Source organism: Periplaneta americana, chromosome 1, assembly GCF_040183065.1.
Source record: "Periplaneta americana isolate PAMFEO1 chromosome 1, P.americana_PAMFEO1_priV1, whole genome shotgun sequence".
In the NCBI taxonomy this organism is placed as follows: domain Eukaryota; kingdom Metazoa; phylum Arthropoda; class Insecta; order Blattodea; family Blattidae; genus Periplaneta; species Periplaneta americana.
In genome coordinates this window covers 111,843,890-111,869,883 of record NC_091117.1, presented here as the reverse complement: position 1 = coordinate 111,869,883, position 25,994 = coordinate 111,843,890, and the positions used below count along the sequence as shown (strand labels likewise).

General features: G+C 36.4%; 1 long non-coding RNA gene across 1 annotated transcript; it reads right to left on the bottom strand.

Annotated features, from left to right (window-relative positions):
- Positions 1 to 12,066: 12,066 nt before the first annotated feature.
- LOC138709201 (uncharacterized) lies at positions 12,067 to 25,716 on the bottom strand. The gene is made up of 3 exons (XR_011334872.1): positions 25,565 to 25,716; positions 17,414 to 17,614; positions 12,067 to 12,204 (listed from the first exon to the last, which is right to left on the bottom strand). It is a non-coding gene; the product is annotated as an uncharacterized lncRNA (long non-coding RNA).
- Between the last annotated feature and the right edge of the window lie 278 nt (positions 25,717 to 25,994).

Genomic DNA, 25,994 nt, shown 5'->3' with positions numbered 1-25,994 from the left:
GCTGCGAAATTCGTGCCCAAGTTGTTGTCCCCGGAACAAAAAGACCTCCGTCGTGACGTTGCACAGGACCTTCTGGACACCGCCAACACTGATCCTGGGTTTCTGAACACTGTGATAACTGGAGATGAGTCATGGGTGTACGGGTACGACCCAGAAACAAAAAGACATTCGTCGCAATGGAAGCATCCCGAGTCTCCAAAGCCGAAGAAAGTGCGGCAGGTGTGAAGCAAAATCAAGGTGATGCTGACTGTTTTCTTTGATGTCCGTGGACTTGTGCATCACGAATACGCACCGGAAGGACAAACGGTGACAAAGGAGTACTATCACGATGTTCTCCGGCGACTCCGTGATGCAGTTCGGCGCAAAAGACCAGACATGTGGACGGCGAACAACTGGCACTTGCATCACGACAACGCCCCCGCACATTCATCCCAATTGATCCACACTTTCTTGGCCAAACATGGAATTACAACCGTTCGCCAACCTCCCTACTCTCCAGACCTGGCTCCTTGCGACTTCTGGTTGTTTCCAAAATTGAAGACACCATTGAAAGGATCCCGTTTTGAGAGTAGAGAAGAGATAATGCGGAACGCGATCACGGAGCTGAACACCATTCCAAAAGAAGACTTCCAGAGGTGTTTCCGACAGTGGAAGGAGCGGTGGGCTAAGTGTGTGCAAGCACAAGGGGCCTACTTTGAAGGGGATTAGGGTCCCAACCCCGTCAGGTATTTGAAATATTTTTTCTGGCTAAAGGTCGGATACTTTTTAGACAGGCCTCGTATATACATACATTCATACATACACATACATATATACATACATACATACATACATACATACATAAATACATACATACATACATACATACATACATACATACATACATACATACATACATACATACATACATACATACATACATACATACATACATACATACATACATACATACATACATACCAGACGACGTAGAATTCACACCAGAAGAAATATTCCAGGTATTTCAAAAGTTCAATCCCAAGAAATCCCCGGGAGAAAATGGAATAACGAAGAACATAATACTGAGAGTATTTATGGGATTTCCATCATCTCTAACAGCCATTTATAACAAATGCTTAAGCCAAGGATACTTTCCCAAAATATGGAAAACATCACAGATCATACCCCTGATTAAACCAGGAAAGGAGTAGAGTCGGGACGTTGCAAGGTTCCGACCAGTAAGTCTCCTAAACATCGAGGGGATAATCCTAGAAAAAGCTGATGATTGATAGGATAAATCACCATTTATATTATAACAACCTGCTCAGCACGAACCAATACGGATTTATCCCTCAGAAAAGTACCATAGCTGTCAAAAAGTTCATAAAAGACAACCTAGACCAGAAAAGGAGTTTAATAATAACCAGCTTGGATGTAAAGGGAGCATTCGCCGCTGCCTGGTGGCCCGGCATCCTCTACAACTTAAGGAAACTACAATGCCCAAAAAATTTATATCATTTAGTTAGACATTACTTCAGTGACAGAATCGCTACACTTTCCATCAATCACAGCCGAGTAGAAAAGGAAGCAACGAAAGGTTGCCCTCAGGGATCATGTTGCGGCCCAGGACTATGGAATGTCCTCTACAACTCTCTTCTTACCCAATATTACACACAACGAAGTAAATTAATAGCTTTTGCAGATGATCTGTTACTGATGACGGCAGGGGAAACCTAGGAAGTGGCAGAAATGTACGCGAATACCGACTTAAAACTAATAGAAGACTGGTCAAACTCATATAAGCTACACTTCAATAACAGTAAATCGAAAACGTTACTGGTATCGAGGGAAAGGAAAGAAGGAAAAAGCAATTTATAAACAACAGAGAAATAGAGCAGGTACAGCAATTGATGTATCTAGGTATAATCTTTGACAAGATGAATTTCGACATGCACATAAAACAAGCTTCAGAGAAATGCATCAAGCTCATAAACTCACTTGCGAAATCAGCAAAGATAAACTGGGGATTAGGACACCTAGCCTTACTAACTATCTACAAAGGCGCTATACTGCCTATACTGCTATATGGAGTACAAGTGTGGGAAGAAGCTATCTTCAAAAGAAAGAAGATGCTTAAATATCAGAGAGTGCAAAGGTTGATGAATATTAAAATAACGAAAGCTTATCGCACAGTGTCATGTGAACCATCTTGTGTTCTGGCAGCAGTTAAGCCAATAAACATAAAAATTCAAGAAATACTAGAGATATATAAAGGTACACAAATCGCCAGCGAAAATGGTACACTGACACCACCTGAAGACGCCCCGAAACTAAAAGAGTGGCCCCACTCAGCAGTCAGACCAAGAGTCCAAGAGGCACAAGAAAACTTACAATACAACATAGAAATATACACCGACGGGAGTAAGATAAATGGGAAAGTCGGAGCAGCAGCAGTTATCTTCCAAAAAAGGGAAGTGATTAAGAAATTGAAGTACAAACTAAGCCCGCACTGCTCAAATGACCAAGCAGAACAGATAGCGATTCTACAGACACTGAAGGAAATAGAAGTCAACAGGGTACTGCAGATCGGAGAAAAACTAGGTGTCGTCAACACAGATAGCCAGATCACAGTAGCACTTCTCAAGAACAGTCAAAGCCGCAACACAACGAGAGAACAAATAAAGGCTAAGATCAAAAGTCTGTAAGACAATGGTTGGACTATCCACATAAATTGGGTGAAGGCACACGTGGGACTGTACGGAAACGAAATAGCAGACCAGTTGGCGAAGGAAGCTGCACAGGAAGACAGTGGGGAGGTAATATACAGCAAAATCCCTAGAACTCATATCATTCGGGAAGCAGAGGAGAAAGGACTACTCAGGTGGTAGGACCAATGGGAGAAGACAACCAAAGGAAATTCCAGCAAAGGGTTCCCACTTAACTGCCAAATCACAGCCATCCTATCCGGTCACTACTATTACAGATTCAAAATTGCTGAAAGTGCAAGGTGCAAGTGCGATCAACAAGAACAAACAGTGGATCATTTGATATATGAGTGGTCATTACTCAACAGTGAAAGGGATGCATTAAAACTAAGCATTAGACTAAAAGGAGGTCAGTGACCGATAAGTAACTGCGATCTCGTCAAGGTCTACTTGAAAGAATTTCTAACATTTGTTACCAGAATCGGCTTTGACAAACTTTAAGGCAAAATGACATTATTGGTTTTTATTATAACTAGAGGAATTGTAATGATAATTGTAATCGAATTATTTCATTTGTAATCCTAATCCTAATTGTAATTCAAAGAGTTTAAAGTAGTTAAAGAGTTGTATGTAGTGTTACGAATTAACGGAGCATCCAGTATTAAAAAAATACAAAAAATACACATACATACATACATACATACATACATACATACATACATACATACATACATACATACATAGATACATACATACATACATACATACATACATACATACATACATACATACATACATACATACATACATACATACATACATACACACACCACCGGCGTAGCTCGATCGGTTAAGGCGCTTGCCTACCGATCCGGAGTTGCGCTCGGCGCGGGTTCGATCCTCGCTTGGGCTGATTAACTGATTGAGTTTTTTCCGAGGTTTTCACCAGTCAAGTGGGGTGAGATCTGGTGTTAACTAGTTTATGAAATGCAGCACTGCTTGGAAAGGGATCATCAGGAAAATGTTCTTATAATAATCTCCTGACAGCACGAACAGGTTCTATGCGCACTTACGTATCGTAAATAAACACTCGTTGAGGAGTAGAACACTTAGGCCTATTATTATTAGCCATACATTTCTTAGCACACTACTGTACACGTGCGGTTTCAACAGCCGTTTAGCTCAGACAGATGACGCATTCCGTTGCTTCCTGCTGTCCCTGGGCTGATTGATCGCGCGCGGGTGGGATACTCATAATTTGTTCAACCGGTATAACTGATTAATTTCTGTCTTCTATTAGTTTGAAATAAAAACTTTTGTTACAGATAAAAAACACTACGAACATTTGCATCAACCCAATATTATGAAACGATTTTCCTTGCCATAATATTTACTGGTGATATTGCAAAGAAACAGGTTAAACAACTTTCTATTGGTCAGAATTTCAAGGAAAGAGTAATTGAGAATTTTCAACTAGAAGAATCGACTCCTGGACCCTCTGTATAAAAAATACGGTATAATATAGCAGTATTTATACCTTAGCTTCGTCACAGGTTATTGCACTCGATAAAATTAGGAAACTCGCTTTGCTCGTTCCCTGAACATTGGCTCAAACCATAAAGTGTAATATTATAAACTTGTTTTCATACTATTAAAACGTCCATTTTCCGTCACGAGAACCTGTTTGTAATTGTGAAATATAATTAAAGCATGAATTTTGAGCACGATTATGTTGATTAAATTGGCCAACATATAAATGAAAGTTCGATGATTACTTCTTTCTCCAAAAATCCAAATTGGATATTTTCTCGAAAAATGTCCAAAGTTTCTCCATCTCCTCCCTTAATGGGGGCCGTGAAAATATTATTATTATTGTTATTATTATTATAATTACTTACTTACTTATGACTTTTAATGAACCAGAAGGTTCATTCATATCCTGAGCAAGATTAATCCAGTCTCTACCATCATATCCCACTTCCCTCAAATCCATTTTAATGTTATCCTTCCATCTACGTCTCAACCTCCCTGAAGGTCTTTTTCCCTCTGGCTTCCCAACTAACACTCTATATGCATTCCTCCAGAGAATAATTCCCATTTCGAGACTTATTTTGAAGTTTCGTAACAAACTGCTTTTTACGGTGATGGGTTGTTAGCCCTTCGCTCAACCCTCAAGCTGGAGGACCACTCTTCATTGACTGTCCGCGACTCCTTAATCAATATATTATAATTACTAGCCATACCCGTGCCTTTCGTTGCACGTCTTGTTATAAGTAAATATTGTTGATTTAAATCTGTTATATTTCCAAATACAGTTTTGTTATTGCTAATGAATATACCTAATTAGTCTATTATAAGTTATAAGTCGTTTGCTCCTGAATTATTTTCAAAAGTTGTGTTTAGAAGTATGAATGTAACTGTTATTACCGTACAATACACTCTCGAATTCTTCAATTAATTCTACTTTTTAGCTTGGTATTACGTTAGACCTAACTACGTCTGAAACATAATATATTTGTAAGACTAGAGGATTGTTCTCTCAACTGGAAGAAGGCTTTGTCACCATATGGTACCACTTTGAATAAGGTGTTGCACTGTTTTATATTATTTTAAACGTGTGTTGATAACAGATGTACTACTGTAAGTTTTTAAATGGTTGTGGGGGATCTTGAATCTCAGAAATAACAACGTTTCCAGCAGCACAACATAATCCGTTTGCTCCATTACCCCATTTTCCATTTCATTTTATCTGTTTTACCTATTTTAATATCATTAAAATGGGCATAATCGATATTTAGATCCTAATGGAATGCTAACATATGTATTAACATGCGTATTAACTCTCGACTGCGCTGTCCAGTTCTAGCAATACGCTCTCGTTATTTGTTAGTTCTCTGAGAACGTTCAGCGTTGTTCTCTTTTTTGACTCTGGTAAGTTCAAACTCTCTTATTGACATGTCAATCAAAGCGTTCGTTGCTAGTTTCTCTTGCTCGATCCACTGAAATGTTTGCATAGTTATTTAAAAAACGATTCTCCCATGCTTCCTCTCTCTTATTAAGTCTCCGAATTTTGTTTTGCCTTCAGGCAGAAGTGGTTCGGTATAACTGAAACATTTTTTTGGCATTTACAGACCTGCCTGCCTAATATCAACGTATAAAATCTTTTCTCACAGAACATTACCCGAAATTATTAATGTCCAACTTATACTTATCCATTAAATGAGTGAAACACAAATCGAATTCAAAACACCACATGCATTACTGCTCCTCTAACAGGCAGCGGAGACTGAGTGCTGTCTGCCATGATATTCGGTAGAGCAAGGTACAATCGCGTGGTGTCATCTACAGAGCGTTTGTTTACATAATATAGGTCGACCGGTACGAAGGCTTAGCAACCCGAGGCAAACCATCTTCCGAATGCTTAAAAGTCCAGTAAATCTGTTAGAGTGGCTGTGTTGACATTAGATTGCGTGTTATTCTTCTGATTTTGTTAGTGAAGTGTTTGATTAGCTCGTTCACATAGCACCACAGAAATTTAAAATTTGCATTAAAGCGAAGGATTTTCATTGTAGAGACATATCGGAAAAGAGTGACTGCGGAAAGGTAAAAAGACGATTTACAAGAAGATTTTCTACTGTTACTGTTCCACATGTCAAGACTATACGCAACCTCGTTAAACATTTAGAGAAACTGGGTCAATATTGAATAAAAGCAGCAAAGCACCACGTTGTGTACTTGCTGAGGAAAACTGGACGAAATGTGAGAAAGATTGGATTACACCTCATAAAAATATCTGTCATCTCGCGCAAAAAAACTGGTGTCTCTAAAACCACAGCATATGAAGCCACTAAAGTCCTTAAATCCTTAAAAATATCAGAGATATCATGCAGCAGAAGGTCATGTTTTCTAACACCTCTTATATTCCAGGTAAGCTCAGCCGAGCGTAAGCGAGACGGTTTGACGCGGGTTGCATGGCCTTCGAGCTGGTCGCGCGTCGCGCGGTCGATCTTCATTGTATAGGCGAATGCTCTCTAATATATAGAACCTACAAAATGGGACACATTATTTGTTAATGTCCAATCTACATAACAAAATAAAATGAAACTTCGATATCCTCTCACACTACTACGTAATTAAATCAATGAAAATAACCTCAGAATTATAACACATTACTCTACAGTCACGATATGCTAAATTACTCTTCAATAATTTCCTTAACAAACCATTCCAAACCAATATAAATATAGCGTGGATTGTGTACGAAGGTAACTTTCTGTTGGCTTCATTGCACGTCTTTGTTTACATGGTACATAAATATTATTTTAAGAACCATAGGAAACAAAGTGGGTGCATAATGAGCAAAAGAACGCCATTTCGTGACACTTTTGAAAATAACTCAGCTCCAGTGAGATCTATGGTAAAATGCTTATTTATTATGGGCTGTATTTTTGCTCCGTAAAAATACTCACCTTTACGACAAAACTCTTAACTATTATGTTCTGTGAACAAAAAGAAACTTAAGGGTATGGAATTAAAGTATTTTATGAGGACCAAATAAAGTTGCAATAATCAAGTTATACAATATTTCGACAGGATATGAAGTTTTCTGTGCGTAAAGGTCTATTTTCATCTTACTTCAGTTCTCATACGTAGCATTACATCCATCTAGAGAAACTACAAATTAAATATACATTATGGTCTCTTAAACAATGTTAATTTTAAAAAATCCACTACGCAGCAGTACTACAGAAGGTTACAATACATTGCATGCGCAAAAACCACTTCCTTAAGGTAAAGTCATCTACAGTAGAGACCATAAAGAAGGCTCACGATATATCGGGAGTTTAAGGTTCTCACTTGTACGGACAATTAGTATTAATGATAGTAGGAATGCCAATGTACCCGCTTGCTTTATCCTCAAAGAAATAAATCTGGTAGTCATTTCTGTTAGAGGCTAAGTAAACCCCGGGCCACAGTGCGACCGGAAAGATTAGATCAATTTGGAGAAAGTCTATGACCACATCGGGAATCGAATCCGCGACATACCGGTTTGCAGTGTTACACCTGTACGTCTCAAAAATATGTTCTGTAATTCCTAATTATTCCAAAATAATAGTTTTGCTATTACCTAGCAACAATACTGGACCCACGACGTATAGAAATGGAAATATATCGTTCAGCTCACATGTTATTTTTAATGTTTCTGATATACACAGATGAGAATGGATGTCGCCACTCTGTGCTCTGCCTCATGGATTCAGACTCAAAATTATGTATCCACGTCTTATCACACATCACTATTCTCTTCAAAAACTTTACGATTATTCAGACCATTACGTATCCTAAGTCTTGTTTCTTTCTTAAAGATGTGCGATAGTTCAAATGGTAATTGACTGTTGCATGAACAGTCCGCACACTTACATGAAATTTTAGTGTCATATGTTGAACAGATCCTCTTATCTTGCCCAATCATCTTGTTAACTTTCAGACTACCAAGCTCTAAAACCAACACCAACTACCAGGCGGGGTCAGCCAAGACCCCGAGGAGAAATTTCTTTATAAAGAACAATGAAATCGATATGTAATAAGATACTTAAAGAAAATTATAAATATAGTGCATTTTGAAAATGGAACATATTTAGTCAATGAGTTGGAAAACAATACAAGTCCAATTTTACCCTATCCTGACAGAAATTTCCTTCTCTAATACACTTTTTCATATTTCGAATTCATGCATTCAAGTTTTCCACAATTTCTTCCGTGAGTTCAAATTAAAAGTTTAAATTAATTTAGGGCAGATATACGTTTGACAATAAATACAATAATATTCACAAAAAATAAATAGGTTGTACAACTGAACAGAAGAAAATTATGCAACAAATTTCACATATGAAATCTACTTCACAGTTTCACTGCATGGAAGACACACTGTTTTGGTTATTTTCATAAGAGTTCGCAAATGCATTTTTTTTACATATTTCACAGATTCGCTAGCATTCCTGTCAGCTGTCGGCTTTTTTATAGCTTGATTGGAGGTTCACCACCTTCTCTTCCCATAGTCTCTGGCTCAGGAATAAGATATCTTATTGCAATTATTGCTGATTTGTGAAATCCTGTGGGATGCTGAAGTCGTCGTTTCACTTTCGGAATTATCGACTCCTTTCCAAATTCGAGCAGAAAGTTCCTTCTTCCATGCGTAGAACTTGACTGAAGATGTGGATTCTTCGCCTTCCATACTACATAAGCATTGAGACACCCAATGTCGACAATGTTCAGGAATAAGACAAGATCATCGTCTTGTGGTTGTTTTCACAGAATATTCACTTACCATTTTGTCCATAGGCTACGCTTGTTTGAGAGTAACGTAAAATCAGTTGTTCTTCTCTATGGCAGTGAGACATGGAGAGTGACAAAATACCTCACTCATAAACTCCAAACATATTTTGTGAATCGTTGTTTACGCAACATATTGGGGATATAGTGGCCGAATGTCATTTCCAATACATTACTTTGAACGAAGATGCAACAGAAGCCCATTGATCTGGAGATAAACACAAGAAAATGGTGCTGGATTGGACACACTCTGAGACGCCCAGAAGGAAATATTGCTAAAGAAGCACTCGAATGGAATCCTCAGGGGAGTAAGAGAAGAGGAAGACCCAAGATAATGTGGCAGCGGTTTGTTCAAGAAGAAGCCCAAAGTGTAGGGACGAACTGAAGAGAAGTGAAGGCCTTGGCCGCAAAGAGATCAAAATGACGCTCTTTTATTGTGACCCTATGCTCCCCATAGGGAGACGCAGGAGATTGTATGTTATATGTTGTATTTTGTCCATAGTATTGACACCCCCCCCTTTTAGGGCTAGGCAACAATACCTTGGGTATTCCTTGCCTATTCCTTCTCATTGTTCCATACAGTGTCAAATATTTCTTGTAAAGTTCACTTGCAGTTGGAATAGATGTAAGAAAGAATATGTCGTAATGCCATATCCTCCTTGTAGGCAGCTGGTTAGATCAAACACTACACTTTGACATCGATTTTTTCAGGAGCAGCACCTTCTTTTCCAGTGTACACCTATAAGTTTATTGCAAAACTTGATTCTACATCAACCAAGGCCCACATTTTCATTTCATACTTACCAGCTTTTGACTTCAGATAAACAACGAAATGGGCAGCGTCCTCGGAAAGAAACAAATTGTTCAGCTACAATCCTAATTCACATCTTAGAGTAAATGAACTTTCAGTGGTCGACAAACAAACTGAGACATCTCTGATATCGGCCAGTTTATCATTTCGTCTCTTTTCATCTCTTGTACTACTGTCATCAAAATGTGATGAATGTCGATAAATGCTGAAATAGAGTTCGAGATTTGCAGCAAGAAATATGTCTCTTTTGTACATGGGATCTGTAGTTCATAAGAACTCTTATCACTTCCGTTATCAAAAGTGCATACATTTCATCGCCATCTATTGGCAGTCATTATCTCTGTTTTTCTGGATTCTCTGTATTCCATTCTTCATGAAAATCCTGTGCCTTTTTATTAGAACAGTCTACTGTAATTTTTCAAATACTATCACCAAACAATATCTTGAAAGCATCATTCATTGTCTGAATTCTCTGAGATGCACATGTAAGCCCAGGAGGCACTCCAACAATATTTTGAACTGTTCGTCGCGTGACTTTTGGTGGACTTTTAGACCAAGACATTCCATTTTAACTAGTATAACTTTCATCAATCGGCATATCGTCATTTCCATATTCACCAATATCATCAGTATCACTATTTTCTCTTTCATTTGCTACTTCTTCAACCTTTTCTATTAGTCTCTTCTAATTCTGACAGATCAAATATTTCTTCATTTTCACTCTCATTCTCACTTTGCATCCTATGAGTCATTTCAATAACATGTTCCTGATTGTGTATGTCATATATTTTCTTGTCCTGCGCCGTGGTGTCGCGAATTAAGGCATCCCGCTTAGGACTTGCGTTACGGAATTCGCGCTGGTTCGAGCCCTCATGGGGGAACATATTTTCTCATGAAATTTCGGCCAGTGTATGAGACAGGTCCTCACCCTGCATCGTGATGCACTGGGGGAGCTACGATAGATAGTGAAAATCCAGTTTCGCAAACCAGCTATAACGGATGGGGAGATCATCGTGCTAACCAAACGATACCTCCTGGTTGGATGATCATCCACCTCTGCTTCGAAATGTTGACGTGAGGCCAGCAGCCGGCTAGTCGGTCTTGGCTCTGCAAAGGGCTGTAGCGCCATGTATTTATATATTTTCCTTTCTGACATTTTTATGTATCAAGAAGAGTAATCATGTACAACTCAATCTAAACCAGTAATCTACTGAACTAAAAGTGAAGACAAATTCCCAACAACAAGGGAAAAAGAATTTGAGATGCCTGAAAGGCTTACTAACAACAACATTGGGAAAATAAAATAAACTGGTCACAAAAGTTTTGTACAACACAAACTACCAAGAGGGGTCAACAGAGACCCCACTGAATAAAAATAAATATTATTCTCTCAGGGGTGGAACACTTATGTAACCAGAATGACAGACGTGACTCGATCAACAAATTTAACAATAACAAGAAGTACCAATGTGCACAGATACCGTTTTCCAATGAAAATAATAAAAAAAATGCTTTGGGGTCTCTTCTGACCCCGCTTGGTAGTCTGAAGGTATTCTTTTCAAGAGTTGGTGTTGAAACTCGACAGGTCTTCCTGTTAGTTCTTCAGGCATGAGACTCGTTCTACTACTTTTAAATACAACAACCAATAATAGAAATGACACGATTCATACAATATTATTCATACCGTTGTTACACATTTTCATGGATATATTTCAGCAGGCTTTATACTTTCTTCTAAAGGATACCGTTTCAATTCTATTTCTTCAACGACCATACATATTTCAAGTGAACACATTATCTTTAGCAATAAAATTTATGATATTTCACGTGTACTATTTATCTTTGTAGTTATTGTGTAACATTGGCCAAGGTTGTTCAGAAAATATGGTACGTAACCAACCATGATTGTATATTATAGTCATTTAACCTCTTCAGTTACTGGATGGCGAAATTATTTAAGTTTTAATATGCTATAATTTATTACTCCTTTAAGAATTAATTGCATATTATTATTTGATCTAATTTTTGTTGGTATATCTAATTATTGTTGATATAAGTTGGATCATACAGTTTTTGTGTTCATAATACTTAAATTAATCAAAGCAAAATACATATATATTAAGCCCAAGTTAGCTACTAACTTTTCATCTATTGTGTTATTGCCCTACACTGAAACGCAACAGAAGATTACATAGTGTTCAGAACTTCACAAAGCTTATAAATTCATCTTACCTTATCAATTAATTTGTCACTCTCTAATCTTGCTAACTGTTCGGCACGAATTAGGAGTGACTCTGTGTGTAAATCCACACCAACTTCTTTGGATATTTCATCCATGTTGAGAGCTCGACCCAAGCGTTCCAAGAAAGTCATGAACTGTAATCAGATCGCCAATAGATCCAGTTGTAATTCTGGGAATACAAACTGTTATGTGGAAAAGCTATTTATAGAAAATATCTTCCAGTTGTTAATCATGAGTTAATGGTAAATGGAAACAATAAATATATAATATTAAGGAAGTATCGCACAGAAATATTTTCTAACTTTCCCAGCTACTTTAAACTAAGAAAAACATGCTCACTTTTAGGTATGGTTGCCAATTAAAATGTAAAGAAGTAAAAAAGGAATTATTGCACAATGGAAATCAAATCAACAGCCTCTTAATTACTCAGATACTAACAGTACGATTTTATTTAAATTAAACTGCGTAAATTAAAAAAAATAGCTCCCAGGTAAAAATGTCCATTCCAAATCGTTCAGAGGAAAAGATGTCCATATACAAAAATGTCCAGTGTAAAATGCACAAGGAAAAATGTCCGTGGACACAAATGTCCAATCAGAAGTATGTCCACTGTTTAACGCCAATGAACAATTTTTATTTTATAACACTTATGCCACATTTACAATCTGTCTAGAATAGACAATAAGTAATTATTATAATGTCCAAAATTGTTCACTGTGTTACATTATAACCGTTGTTAAGCAAGTTAAGAACAGTAGGATTTCTGTTACAACTTTAACTGATATAATGCCTCAAATAATTCGTTAAAAAATAAGTATTTTGATAAAAGATGGATACATTGAACACTTCGAAGCCACATTTGATTTACTGCATAACGACATCAATGAACTAGCTGACTATATTTAAATTACAAATGTGGTGGACAGACGTGCTCAAGGACGCAGAAAAGCTGTTCCTCCGAGGTATTCCCTCGCAATTTGCAAAGTGTATTTACAAATACTTCACGGACATCAAAGAATTAATAACGCTGTAGAAGCTTTCCATGGTAAATTCCGAAAGATGGTTGTGGTCACCACGTTAGTATCTGGAGGTATCTGCAACGCTTTAGAGAAGAACGAAATTATGGTACCCAAATCCAAGCAAGCCACGTAAACAAGAGGCTTCCTATAAACAGAACATATGTTGTTAACCAAAGGAGAATAGAAAACATAGTAAGGAGGTACAATGAGTATAAAACAACTACGACGTTAAACTCTATTTGCGTGCTATATCATACAACTTAAATAGTCTTATACAGCCAGAGGTGAAGAAAAATATATTGGACCTTTTTTTACATTGGACACTTATGCAATAATATTAGTGGACTTTGAAAAAATAGGACATTTTTTCGGTGAACGTTTAATTGAATGGACATTAATATAGTGTGGACATTTTCATGTGTGGACATTTATGTATATGGACATTTTGAGTTCGACATTTTAATCTCCAACCAAACAAAATCATATCTATAAACTCTTGGAAGATTTGGATAACAATAAATGAGAAAGCAATATATATGCAAGTTAATTCAGGAGTTAGTGATTCGGTTATTCGGAAATTTATTATTCAATAGGTATTTCAGAAATTGTAAACTAATATTAAGACTTAATGAAATACTGTTATATAATAATAGTATTACAATTCCTGTTGGTGAGATTCATGTAAACATCTCTTATAATGGTATTTGTAAACTCTTAGACAAAAAAAATGACCGGACTCTTGAAGCGTAAATTTGGCTAAGTTCCATTCGGCTGTGCGCCTGATACACAAGACTAAAATCAGAGTAGCAAGGACGAAACCAGCCAGATCCAAGAGCATACTCTTATACCGACAAACAACAATTTGAACTGTGTATGTGTCATAGCTCCGTGGTAAAACTCTGACTTCCCACGCAGAAAACCCGGGTTCGTATCCGCCTTCGGATAAGTATATATATTTATTTCGTTTTATTTTTACTCTAGCTAGAATCAAATGATACATTTATTAACGTGCACAGGAGTTGGGATTAGTTGTCAAATTAAACAAAAACGTTCATTAATATCGGAGACTTCTTCCTAATTACCCTTGAATTAAAACAGATGCTCAGTTCTTGGATCTTCTCCCTTCTCCATAAGGAGTATTGTTCAGTTACTAAAATTAGTAGTAGTAGTAGTAGTAGTAGTAGTAGTAGTAGTAGTAGTAGTAGTAGTAGTAGTAGTAGTAGTAGTAGTAGTAGTAGTAGTAGTAGTAGTAGTAGTAGTAGTAGTAGTAGTAGTAGTAGTAGTAATAATAATAATAATAATGAGTATAATAATAGTATTGCAACAACGAGAATAATAACAATAATACTATTCATCATCATCATCATTATCATCATTAGCCTTCAAGTGTTAGACCCCAGTGGATCTGTTACGGTCTCTTGCCAGCGTTTCCTAGGTCGTCCTAAATTTCTTCGACCTCTTGGGACATACGACAAAACCTGCCTGGGCCATCTAGAGCGATCCTCCTCTTGACATCTGTCTGCCACTGAAGCCTGTATTGCTGCAGATAATGGACAATAGAGTCAATCTTTAATTCCTTCAGCATATCTACGTTCCGATGATGGTCGAGAAGGGAGTATCCAGCAGTTTTTCTCATGAATCTCATTTCGGCAGTTGTTAGCCTTTTATACTATTCACAGTAATACAAACACGAGAATAATGATGATGATAATAATATTAATAATAATAATAATAATAATAATAATAATAATAATAATAATAATAATGTTAATAGTACTGCAAAAACAAGATGAATAATTTTAAAGACAAAAACAATGCGTTCCGGATATAGGCTACACTCGTAAATAGTGTCGTTACATATCTGCTTTGTAATAGCCCGATCATATACTATAGATTGTTCATTCCTATGTTAAAATCGGTTGCACTTTGAAGAGAACAACCGCCAGGATCGCCACACATCCGCCGTAAACGAACACGAGATGGCAGTACAGTCGCTAATGAAATTAAAATGGGAGTTATGACGTGACTCCTTATATTTTTATTTTATTGGGTTATTTTACGACGCTGTATCAACATCTAGGTTATTTAGCGTCTGAATGATATGAAGGTGATAATGCCGGTGAAATGAGTCCGGGGTCCAGCACCGAAAGCTACCCAGCATTTTCTCGTATTGGGTTGAGGGAAAACCCAGGAAAAAACCTCAACCAAGTAACTTGCCCCGACCGGGACTCGAACCCGGGCCACCTGGTTTCGCAGCCAGACGCGCTGACCGTTACTCCACAGGTGTGGACGACTCCTTATGTAACAACTAGATAGCATAATAAACCTGACAAAAGTTGTTACCGTCAAAGCCTATAACGCAGAGCAATCTGGGTATATATGATCTAGGGTAATAGCTCCGTGGTAACAGCCTTGCTTCTTGTGTAGTTGATTCAAGGTCGTGCACCCCATAAGGACGTCAGATGTTTGTTTCTATATTGATGTGTAATCTTACACCAAACACTTTAAAAGTGCGTGGTACAGTGAAGATCAGTGGCTGTGCGGTAGTTCTTATTTGAAAAAATTGTTTTGTTGGTCCTGTTTGTTATTTGGAATAAAAAAATCGGCATGGAACTCGGATGGATTTTGTGAAAACAGATTAAGTTTTTGTCAGTTTTTTTGAAAAGGCTAAAGAAAGGGCTGAATTTTCAGGGCGGAAATATGTTAAGCTGTCAGAAGGTGAACTTTTTCAGAAGTATAAACAATTATTTTTAAATAAGTTACTTGTCGTCATATTTATGCACGTTAACACTAGATATCAAGATATTGAATAGCTTCAGTTTTGCTCTTTTGCCAATACTTTAAAATTTGTTCAGTATTCTAATATTTTTCCTTCTAATGCTCTTGCCGCTCTACAAAAGACTTTCCCAAATTTGTTAAAATAAGTCGTTTGAAAACAGAACTAGAGCTTCTCTATGCAGATCATGAGTACCAGAAATTTCTCCTGATACAAGCACTAAAACTTGTAAGAGAAAACAAAGGCGTATTGAAGAAACCTATAGGCTCTTTTCCCTTATTGTGACATTACAGTCAACAAGCGTTGCAGTGGAGCGAAGTTTTTTTTTTTAGTGCACTCAACCGCATAAGACAAATCTTCGCAATTCAATGGCACAAGGGAGATTAACATCATTGACGTGCATATCCATTCACAAGGATTTGCTACATGATCTGATTGAGAAGTAGCCATTTCATGACGACATCAGTGACAATTCTCCTTCCGTAGAAACAGACGAATCAACTTAATCTACAAAAAATAGGTAAGTGTACATCATGTCCCTTAATAAAAGAGCTTCACCAACTTTTGAGGTTGCGAGCCGCCACTGCAGCTCGACGATACCGTATGCCACGCTCTCTACAACTTCTCCTCACGGTATGTGGGGAACCTGGAAATTTGGACGCCATCTTGATTTGAGAGGCAGTTCTAAAGGGGTAGTTGTCAAATTTTCTCAATAACATGGCGTCCTCTTCTCTTGTAGAGATGCGCGGTCGACCAGGAATGGGACGATTCACAACTTCACCATTCTCGATCAAAAAGTTTTAACCCACCGCTTAGCAGTTGACAACGGAACTCCAATCTCTCTGACCGCCATCGATGTAGAATAACCTACGCGAACCAGAGAAATGACTTGTTGACGGAGTTTTGTCTCTCTGCCATCTTCAAGCGTAATGACGAGACAGAATGTTTTAGTAACAGACAGGAGTATTGCTTGGAAGAGAGAGGGAGGTTTATTATTTTTTAGACTTTGGGCATAGCCTATTCTAAGAGATATCGCGACATAACTATATCTTTTCCTGACATAAGATGATGGCGAATTTCTAATTAAGAAAAGGAGATTGTGGGAAATTCGAATCTCGAATTATGACTATTAAAAACTAACTTTGCAACGATGAATATTCTCAACAAATCATAAGGATATTGGAACTTTATATTTCATTTTTGGTGCCTGATCAGGCATAGTAGGAACATCATTAAGAATATTAATTCGTGCTGAACTTGGACAGCCTAAATCCAGAAGGGCTATTCTTAGTTAGTCTATGCGTGATGCACTATAAATCACTGAAAATGGTACTTAGTTTGGAGACAGGTATAAAAACAAATGTTGAAAGCAGGCAATGAAGCTATGTGTGGAGTAAGTGAACCAAACTTACTTGACTTTCACCCCTATTTCCAAACCTGCTGTAGGCCTAGTCATTTTATGATACTCTTCGCGTTGCCAATATAGTAGTAAATCACAAAAAATTATATAACAGAATAATTACTCTGATTACAAACATTGCGACTCACAGTGTTTTTATCTCGTCTGAGCCCGTCTCTTGCAATTTCGGCAGTACTTAACTCTGCTTCCGTCTTGTGTAAGCGAGACTCCAGTACTGTCTTTTCATCTTGAAGTACACGAACACGTGAGTTGGCTTGTTCGTGAAGCTCACACTGCCTATTCAACTGCTGTGTTAGTATTGACACTTTCTCCCTCAGATTCTCGATTTGCTGAAACATTGCCAACCATTAGATAAAACATTAAAAGCTTGTATTAAAAACATCAGTCACAGATTTCACATATCATATTGATATGACATGTTTTAAAATAGTTAGAAAAGTAATTTCAAGCTTCTATGTTCATTAGGTAGTACTCGTATTATTGACTATTATAAAAGATATACCAAAAACAGGGCGATTTTAAACCTTATCTTTTTCCGGCTAGCTCAAATGGGCTCGGTTGCGAACTTTCTCGTTGTGTTTAGTGTGTATAGCCTACCAGCATTTCCAACCATGCGATAAATTATCGCGTGATGCTATATTTTTAATCTTTATACGATATGCAATAAAACGTTTGAGATAATGTGATAGTTTTCGTTAATCATGTCATTTCTCTAAATTCATTTAACTTTGCTTCCCATAGGAAGAAATTATCACATTAATGAAATGCATTTGCGTTTATTGTATCCTTTTGGCACACTCTAGATTGTTTTTTTAAATTTTTCCCGCTTTCCTTGAAAATTCTCAGGGGACAGTCAGGATTGTTCCCCAGTCAGGAATTTGCATCATAGTTTTCTAATTAGTTAATATTATCTGTTCGCTATTGCCGTTGCTGTCTCATCGCTACGGAACATGATTGCAAGTTTATTTAGAATTGTGTGAAGTTTAGTAGTAGCTATAAGTCTCTACAGCTGAGGCCTCGCAGAAGTTTAGAGTCGACAAAATTGAAGCTGCGTCTGCCGCCATGTTTTGGTAGAAGCACCGGTTAGCAGACGTCTGTACTATACAATGTTGAATATACAATGTTCGAAGTATCTTATAAATGATTCTCGATGGATGAATGAAAAAAATCCTATTAACATTTAAAGTGACCACGGTATAGACATAATCAAGCTTAGTTACCGTTAGTTTGACATGAAACGAAGGTAGAATGGAACAATTTGATAACAAAAGACGTTGCATCTGACAACATGCAGAGCGAACATATACAAATTCATATTGTAGTAATAGTTCAAATGGAAAGAATATTATTAGTAGCACAATTAACTATTATTCGTAAAACATTGTCAGCTATGTAAAGCAATACATTAGGACTACATTGTAAACACATGTTTGCTTTGATGTGGCCGAGAAATGAATGATATTATTATTTATCTGGTTCCATATTGTATAAAATACCTGAAAATAAAAATATGTACCTAATGATTTAGTTTAAAATATAAGTTGAACGGGGTGGATGATAATAATAATAATAATAATAATAATAATAATAATAATAATAATAATAATAATAAATAATATAATCGTTATAATTGATTTTCCTTCCCCTTCTTCAACACTCTTCTCAAAACTCGAGAATACCGGGATGTTACTCGCCAGATGGAATCTGGTGCATCGGATAATCGGGATATGCGTAATGGAAGACTTAGAAAAAATAGATAGTGTGAATTTATGATAACAAATATAATTAACAAATAATAAATAACAAGTATATAATTAATTTGATGAAGCGAACATAGTAAGTATGAAGTTAAATGGAAACGAAAAATGATATAATAAATTAACCTGAAATAAAACCATAAGTAAAGTCCAGAACCTTCAACATTTTCAATCATATGTCTCAATACATTCCCAAATTCATAATTCAGTCTAACCGGGAAATTCACAAACATCAAGTTGATGACCTATACAATATTTCCCCGCTGGAACATTGTCACAACATCTCAAACAACATTTAAACTTTAACCCCAATGTCCAGCGGTTTCCACAACTCTTATTAAATGCCCAATTAGATTTCAATGATTCCCACAAAGAGAAAAACAACAGGCTCCAGATATTAACTCGTTGCATCACAGGGAAAATAACCCACAATAAAACAGTCACACACCAGATCAATACACAAATAATTGATTAAAGCTTAATTCTTAAATACAATATATAAATACTATAAATCTCTGCACTATCCTCTGTACTATTACAATACGCACAATGCCGAGAGAGAGAAAAGAGTATATTTGTATACCAATGATACCTTAGAATTCGCGTAGCCACGTAAATATACTAGGATGGCAATACACTTGGATTTATAAATCGAATAATCTAGAATGGCAATGCTCAATGTATAAATGAAGAGTAAAACAAACAGCAAGGTATACGAATTCGGTCCAAACTTTTCCACGATATAATAATAACCATCAGTCACTATTCCGCGCGGGATATCTCGGAAAATTTTGAAGAGTACATAATAACTCCGCATCTCAATACTCACGCAAATCAAATCCCCAAAACACTTCACTTCCTGTAACATAATATGTACCACGCGACATACCTCACCAAACTAAGATGCCGCAATATCTGATACATAAACCAAGATATTACCACTCGCGGATATTCTCATTAACAATTTAACAAATATATCGTAATTAAATACAACAAATACCGAACCAGCTCCTACTGCAAATTAACTACGCCATAATACATTGAATACAACCTTAAACATGTCGACTGCATCCATAACCGAAGTTAATTGTAGAAGATAGAATCCCAAAGTCGATGTAAACTTGCTAAATACAACTAACCAGCCGACATACGCTTCCCGAGTGAATTTAACTGATCCAATATATCTCGGAACAACCTTCCACGTCAAGAGTGAACTCCAAGAGTGAAGTGCTCTGCTACTGAGAATAAACAAGAAAACTCGATTCTCTCCCCGGCATTTGTTTGAAACTGCTAGCCGGCCAATAGGAATTTTGGTAAGAAGATAGGAAGAAAAGGTGGCGCTATTGGTGATACATTGATGAAATGAACTCTGTCGGCGAGATGGTCTAGTAGATGATTGACTGATGCGTCGAGCTCGGCTCAAAGTAGACGTACCATTAGACCTATTAGCTTCTTATCACAACAGTTGTATAAAATGAACTTCACATGCATGCACAAAATTACTCCGTCATATAAACTTGAATATACAGGACCATTTTGGGAGGTCTCGATATTTGTGAGATCTCGACACTTTTAAGGAAAGTAGCCATTGTGTGCACTGTTCCTTCTTCTTCTTCTTCTTCGTTTTCTTTCTTAGCCTCGGGTTTAATTTAATGATCCCACATAGCCAGCTAAATTCTCTAATATAAAACTCCATCCTGTAGTACCCAATAAGTAGTGCTGAAATACCGACCCACAGGTAACTAACTATTTAAAAAACGTAAACGAATAATAGATGGTAAAATATGACAGTGAACGCGCCTGCACTTCACGGAGACAGACCTATGACGCGAGCACTGTTCCTAGTGAAAAAAGTGGGAACTACATGAGATTTGTGTTAACTGTGTTATTAATCTCCGTGTAAGTGAATCTCGTGACTTCAACTTGTGTTTTTACGTTCACCAGAAGGCAATAAACACAATGAATGTGAGTTATACTTTTCTTTTTGGTCATGAAATATAATGTACCATTTTAGTTTATTGTACTTTGAATGTGTGTGATATAAGAGATGCACAAATTATTGTTGTTCAGCATGTTCTGAAAAAAAAAGGGTTCCAATATTTAGAGAGTCTTTAGGCCTACTACTGCTGTTTCGAATATTTCGGCGATAGCTTCACTTACAGAAATGTCATTATTAACCGGGAATGACTGTAATTTTGTGATTGAAGACTTACTGTACTGTCGGTGAAATCGTTTAGTGCTAGGAATTACACAGACAAACTGTAGCTACATTATTACAAAGGGAAGACCAATTTCATTAATCACCGCTCTTGTTTCTGTGACAAAGCAATGCAAACGTTATTTAAAGGAAGGAAATTACGAAGCGATTCCCTTGCTTTGCGATTGTGAGAAACTTTCAAAGTTATTTTGCTGGCCATGTCTCCTTTTCTCTGCAGATAACACCGTTTGGACAAAAACAGAAGTTACTGACTTAAATATATGAGTTCGTTTTACTGTTGTAGTGTTTAAAGTATATTTTTGTTTTAAATTTTATGGTAAGAGTGTAGGGTCCACACCTGTGGAGTAACGACTAGCGCGTCTGGCCGCGAAACCAGGTGCCCCGGGTTCGATTCCCGGTCGGGGAAAGTTACCTGGTTTGAGGTTTTTTCCGGGTTTTTCCCTCAACCCAATATGAGCAATTGCTGGGTAACTTTCGGTGCTGGACCCCGGACTCATTTCACCAGCATTATCACCTTCATCTCACTCAGACGCTGAATAACCTAAGATGTTGATAAAGCGTCGTAAAACAAGACACTAAAAAAAGAGTGTAGGATTGTTTTTGAAACTTGCTGCAGTAAAGGCTGAAGGGCCAGGTGAATTATCGAACTGAGAAACTTGTGTATATTGTGTAATAATTGCTCTTCCACTTGGGTGATTCGGTTAATTATACATGTTAACACCAATTATTTTTGGAAAATCTAAAATTACCAGACACTGTGTTTTGGAATGATCTCGACATTACATGTCCAGTTCTGCCTGATAGGACTGATATTTAACTAGATACAAGAGTTTTAAATTACAACAATACGTTTTATCACCATCGCCTGACTAATAAGCTACAATAAAATGAAAACAAATTACTCTTGTGGTCCTTCTGCGGGCTGTATATATCAAAATTTTGTGTTTTTCGTCTTAGGAGAATTCGCAATGCTTCATAGAGTTTTTTAGTGTCACTTTGTCGGTCTGTTTTTGTCTCTATAGTCTGCCTGCATGTATGAAACTACTCATCTTTCATTGAACCAATCTTAATTAAACTTTATATTCATTGCTATCAGATAATTAAGAATAGGCATAACTCTTGATACAAACATGGAAGATCAATCAGTCTGGAATCATCTTCATTTTGATTCTAAAAGTTCTATGAATTAACAAATAATGACGTAAGAGAATTGACATCTGACGTACTGCAGAATAACATTTTTGAGTACGATCTGGTTCTAAGCGAAAATTGGTGTGAAATTCGTGTTGAAAAAGACATTACTACTACTCCAAAAATATCACAGACACCATCCGTACAAGGACATTTAGGTTTATCTAATTCCTCACCTACAGTACTGATACTTCCTTTGAAGAACTGTGACAAAAGAGTACGAAAACTACAAGATTCAGACTAAAAACGTCTGAAAAGTATAGGAAACAGGTGAAGGAGACTGAGCAACTAAAAGAAGTGAGGCTTTCTCTCAGAAGGAAGTTTAATGGTCGACGTGTAGGAGGAGGGAGCTAGATCATCAAACAACATGGACAATAAAAAAAACTATTGTGGCACGTGTATGGGTATTACTACGATGACAATGCTAGAGAATTTTGTGTTCAGTGTGTTGGAGAATACCAAAAATAGTTTCAATGATTTCACAAGGCATATGTGGAAAATGGTACTGATTAAAAATTCACATGTGACCAACGCGAGTAGGAGTATTATAAAATATTCAGAAGTATTTCAGGAGCAAAATTTGTGTTGGGTTTTAAAGCGCTTCCTGTGTTTGTAATACTATGTCGAAATCTCCCCGATTATGAAAGAAGTCGACACTCCGGCACCAATTTGTATTTTTTTTTAATACAGTGATACAAAAGTATCACATTGACAGCAGATATATGCAATATACGCAAAATATTTCAAGACATATTAGGGAAAAAACATTAAAAAATTTACATAAACTGGAATCAAAATTAACATTTTTCCTTAGCGTGTAGAGATGTCTCTAATAAATGACTCTATACGGAACTCAGGTCTCATGTACAGAACAAGATCTTACCTATTGATTCATTATTATTATTATTATTATTATTATTATTATTATTATTATTATTATTATTACTAAGATTGACTTCGTTAAATGTTTTCTTATAACATTTTTATGTAAAGTCGTGTTGCAACTTTTAGCTGTGAGGCGACATCTGCTCTTTATTTGCATAAATGATCAGTTTAACAAATTTAAAATGTGACTCTCTGTGGGATAATTTTCTAAGGTATGTTCCTATGTTCCTATAGTTGTATAAATACTGTAGAAATGTTCAACTGTTGTATCACATTGTTCTTCACACAATGTAAGAGAGATCCTTGGGAGGTAATATGCCATTGTTCTCAATTAACATCTGTATAATTGCTGTTTCACTTAAGCGACATAGTTCTGTAATCTCAGATGACGATATGATAAGACCCCCGTTATTGTTTCGTTAAAAAAGGAGAGATTTTGTTCACTGCTGATACCATAAATTGAATTTTTATATTTATTACAACTTATTGTCTTAATAATTTAAACACAAAGTCAGCAAAACATACAATCACATTTTCAGAATATTCTATCATTAAGAATGATGTAAGAATGAAGGGATTGTATATGTTGTCTGCAGTTGAAAGTTCAAAATTGTTTTATCGCCTCCGATTTTTAAAACACATAGGATCATTATTACAGTGCGTTAGGAGTTTAGAAAATACCATTTGGTATATAGGCGTCTTCTTAGGGACAATCCCCTCTTTGTAATACAAATTAAATGTTATTTACTTACTCGTAGTTTATAACATATGTAAAATAACAAAATTAAATGCATTTCATGTATTCGGTTATTAGAAATACAAATAAACTAATATACAAGTCTATTGTGATCAATATAAAGCGTTTGTATTTGAAGCAATACATAGTTACAGTATTTGGACCTACTTCTGTTATTTTATATTATACGTTAGTAAATAAGTTTAGTTCTATTACAGTGATTTCCGTTGTCCGCTAAGAAAACGCCTGTATACCCAATGGTATTTTCTAAACTCCGAATGCCCTTCTGTAGGAACAATCATTTGTATTCCCAATACAACCTGCGCGAAAGTGTTCAAATTTGTACAGCATACCAGCGCCAATGGTGTGTCTAGATATATAATTATAACATCTTTGAGTAGTTATGACATTATTATTAATATTGCATGTTTGCGGTAATTTTGTGTAATGTACTCGTAACATAATGTTTATACTACAATTCCACAATGTTGTGTTTGAAGATTGGCAACGCTGGAGTATACAATTCACTCAGGACGGATATTTGAAGTGTTGAACAACTTGCGTATGCCATCAAAGCTTATTACAAAATTTGCGATAATTTTGTGACTGCACAGCGCTTGTTTCGGCATGAAAACCTATTTTCCTGGAATGCCTGAATCATTTTTATTCGTATGTACGGAATTGTAAATTTTATGCAGCATGCGGCAGACACTATAATCCGGTAACCCAGAGAAATAGAGTGACTCCGAGCAGAACTTTAGGGTTTCACTCAAAATAAATTCTTACAGCAGCGATGTTTTCTGGTGTCCGCACACTTCTTATTCTCCCTGCAGGCTTCTTCGGTAGAGCAGAATCCATCTCTTCAAAATTTTCCACCCACGTTTTTATAGCATGCGCAGAGGACATTGGATAATTACGACGTTTACTGTAATGCTGTCGAAACAACCACAGTGCAGTCACGAAACTGTTCTGTAATAAGCACTGATTGCATACGATCGTTGTGCACCACTCAAATTCTCTATCCTGGCTAAATTGTATATATTCCTAAGCACATCGAGAATATTCGGAGACGAATCCAATCGAACCTACTTGGGAAAGTCGTTTAAAATCGCCCGTTTTTCTGGTCCACTCTAATTAAAATAAAAATGAATTACAATTTTCACATAAGTGTTTTCTTATTAATAATTGTACTGTTCTCCTTTACTTTGAAAACACTAGTACACCATTGTTATTTACGTAGACTAGTACACTAGTTAATGTCTCCCTTAATATCTCTTCATTATTATAGATTCATGTTTTATTCACTTATTTGTGCCTATGTCATAATAATTTAATTTTTAATAAAAGTTTGTCTCACCAAAAAATCAGAAACAAGTGAATTAGTTGCTTCAGAGTTATAAATCATACCAAGAGAATGCTAAGTAATAAATAACATTTTGAAGCAAAGCTGTCTACCACTTGTAATAGCCCATGTGTAAGAAATACCACATACTGTTAATCGATCCTTATTTTCTTGTATGACTTCTCTGAGTCTTTCCCTTATACTTCCTTCTTGAGTTTCAACAAATCTTGTAGGAGAACTCAATTGAATTGCCAGTGACTCCAGCAGATGTCGCAATTCATTCTGTAACTTTTGAACTTTTTCATCTTTCAGTTTCACATCCTCTAAAAGAAATAAACACAATAATTAGATTTGCGATAACACACATGTATTTATATGGTCGTGAATTGCACACTTTCGTCTTCTGTGTATCTGTCTTGTTATTTTTTAGTAAATCTAAAATCAATATATGAAAGAAGTCCCTCTATCTGCTTTGTACTCACAAGGGAACATTCTCTACTTATGAACTGCTATTTCAATAAAAATTCTCACAATTGCTAAGCTTGAATCAGTAAATAGTCTGGTAATAGTCACTCACCTA